Consider the following 3,563-nt stretch of genomic DNA (forward strand, 5'->3'; position numbering starts at 1 on the left):
GCTACTCCGAGGGAAAAATAGAGCAGAGACAAGGCACTGTGGTTTTACCGTGAGGTGAACTAAGATAAGTCAGCACTATACTGCTGGCTAGGGCTACCTTGTGACAAAAACTACTAGTACCTTGTCTCCATTTAGGATTTTACAGTGAGATAACTAGTATGTATTAGGGATCTTGTACAAAACAAACAAACAAACAAAACTCTTTCTGTTAGTCTCAAAGGTGCCACAGGACCCTCTGTTGCTTTTTACAGATTCAGACTAACACAGCTACCCCTCTGATACTAAACAAAACTCTTGTGTCAGTGAAGACGTCTGACTCCCATCAGTAAAATGAGTCTAATAGCTAGCACTTCCCTACCACACCGGAGTGTTATAAGGATAAATGCATTCAAGATTGCAAAGCACTCAGCTACTACAATAATGGTGGTCAGATAAGTACCTTAGAGAGAGAGAGAGAGAGAGAGAGAGAAACTTTTTAGGGTAGGGAATATGTCTACTCTATGTAAAGTGTTACAGTCCTCTAATGCATGTTTGAACAAAGGAGACATTAATGAGCGTCCTGTGTCCCTGACTCTTGATGAGGGGAGATATGAATAGTGTTGCAAAGGAAAACCTCGAGGAGTCCTTGTGGCACCTTAGAGACCAACACATTTATTTGGGCATAAGCTTTCGTAGAAGTGGGTTTTAGCCCACAAAAACTTATACCCAAATAAATGTGTTAGTCTCTAAGGTGTCACAAGGACTCCCCCTTGTTTTTGCTGATACAGACTAACACAGCTAACACTCTGAAAGGAAAACCTGAGAGCCATCTGGTGTTGGCAGCAGACATCACAACCCTGCCCATATCCCCAGAGGCATGTCATGCATGTGAGAGAAATTGGAGATTCTATTCACACTGAACTGTGATTTATTTTTATAAATCATTATTCAAAATCTTTTAACGTGTACGAGGGCTTCCGTTCTTTTTCCACTGACTGTTCCTGTGTGTGAAGCCATGTGGAATCCTCTATTCACTAACAAAACATGAAAAACAAAAGCTTATGCCTAAATAAATCTGTCAATCTTTAAGGTGCCACTGGACAACTTGTTTTAACAAAACACAGTTAAAGGGAGGGTAGGTTGCCTGGCAATGCCTCATCATACCCTCCCAGAATGTAGAAGTGGCCACCTGACATACACATGCCTGAACATCAGCAAATACACAAAACAAAACACAAACATTAGAAAACAAGGAAATGCTCAGTTAAGATAATGCTTCCCATAGCACTTCCACCATTGCCTTAACCCTCTTCCCCTTTGATCACCACAATAAAGAGTACCTCAGGGAGATCTCAGTGCCTTCCCTTCCCTAAAGTGGGTTGAGTTCAGCAGTTAGGATGAAAAATGGCAGTGTTGGGCTAAGTCAGAGGAAATTTTACATCTTTAAAACCCTCTGATTCCTGCTCTCAAAAGTGCCTCAGGAAAATGGCGTTGCTATACCACTGTGAGGTCTGCCAGTGCCCTACCAGCATCTTCTATCAATGGTGCCACAGAGAACACAATGAAGGTACATAGAAATGTATAATAGGAATGCTGACATGGAGAATTGTGGGCACTATGAAACTATCAGTTTTTGTTAGCCTGGATAAGGTATTGTTATATTCCCTGTGACTAAGGCCATCTCCCCAGTGGCAGAGTTAAGATTGTGTCGCGTGTATGGTCTAGAAGAGGAGGTTACCTTAACTGTGCATTTCCTTGTTCTCTAGGTGGGTCTGTGAGGAGTGCCTCTGCTAGAAGGAGGCAGAAAGGGGGAAGGGACCCCAGAGTCCCTACCCCACCTCAGTGTAGGGTGAAGGGGCTCTGCGTGCTCCTGTGTAGCATAGGAGACTTGCAGAGGTGTGGAATCAAAAAATCCCATGAAGATTAAAATAGCTTGAATGAATAGTTCCAAGGGGTGTGAACCATCCCATTCATTGCTGTTGCTGTGGGTGTTCTCATCCCGCATCTCAACTATGGCATGCACTGAACCTGCTTATTCTCAGTTCCCCTGGTCTCAGCGTGGTGTGACTGTGGCATGTTTGGCGCATGCTCCAAGAGAGGCCCCAGATTCAGTGCTGTGTTCCCATACTGTGCAACAACTTTGCCTGTTTTCAGTTCACCCAACACTTAAGCCCGCTAGTTTCTGCGATGTCCCTTCAATGGGACATCTCACAATGAGTAAAGTGAAGCAGGTGGATAAGTGTTTGCACGATCAGGTCTGTATACTGTCACAATTTTGGAATCCTCTGCAAGTTTATTATGTCTGAACAATATACAGAAGTCTGAATTGAAAACACAGATTTATTTTTTTAAGTTGCAAATGTTTCTCCTAAAATACAGTAAAAGATCTGAAAAATAGTCAGCCTGCACAAAATATAGTATCACCCAAACACAAAAGCACCCATTTCAAAGTGGGAATTATTTGAAGAAAACCAGAAAATTGCTCACACATTTGTTTCCTACATGCATCAGACATTCCCCATTATTCCTTGCATAGAGCAAAATGTGTGACTAATTTTCTGGTTTCCTTCAAATAGTTTCTGTCTTGAAATTGCTGCATCTTCTTGCTTGGTATGCCTGGGGCTCCGCTTCTCTTGTTTTCTAGCCAGATATCAGAAGAGAGACGTAATTTAGACCCTGGTCCTGCAATTGGATCCATTCAGACAGGCCAGTGCAGCGTCTTATTGATGTAAATCCTCATTGACACAGGTCCACTTGCATGCATCCTATTGCAGGATTGAGGCCTTCTTAGCGCTTCTTACAATAGCTGAATTGACTGCTCTGAAGTCCTCTGTTTATCAGAGTAAGGGGACAGCCATGACAGCAGCAGGCCAGGCTTCCCACATGCTCATGCTGTGCTCGCTCTGTCTATTCTGTTTTATTAGAAATGTTTATATAGATTTAAATGAAAATATTTTTGGTTTGATTTAAACACCCCCCTGCAGTGTTTGCAAGACAATCACTGCAGCTCCCGACTTGAGAACCTGTGAGTAATATTCACTATAAAGAAGGGGAGGCGGGGAAATAACACTCTTTAACAAAGACATGCATACACACATACATGAAATATTATTGTATACAGGATGGGACATGTAGCATTGCAGGGGAAGGTGTTTGGAGACCTCTGGCTGGAGGTCAGGCAATTAATCAAAAGTGAGAGACAGAAAGCTATGTGACCGCACTCTTTGCAAGGGGCAAGTACAAAAAATCTCTATCCACGCTAAGTAAAATGCAAACTGGGTGAGAATGATTAAGTGGTTTTGTAAGGTTTATTTTTAGCAAAGGTTAGGAAAATTTTGTTCAAAGACCTACACTTTGTAAAGTGAGAATCTAAAATGAGGGACTATCCCTCCAAAGGAGTGAGATTTTGGCAGGGCGGCCTAGAGCTGGAAGGGCCAGGCAATCAGGACCCCAAAGCACAAGCCACCCCTCCTGAGGGTGTGTTCCAGGATGGGGCAGTTGATACCTCGTCAAGCTTATATTGTTACCAGCTGTCTCCAGAGTCAGACACGTGTTCACATTTCGCAGCTCCTCCCCCTAGCCCC

The sequence above is a fragment of the Chrysemys picta genome, chromosome 4 (genome assembly GCF_011386835.1).
Source record: "Chrysemys picta bellii isolate R12L10 chromosome 4, ASM1138683v2, whole genome shotgun sequence".
NCBI classification, from domain to species: Eukaryota; Metazoa; Chordata; order Testudines; family Emydidae; genus Chrysemys; species Chrysemys picta.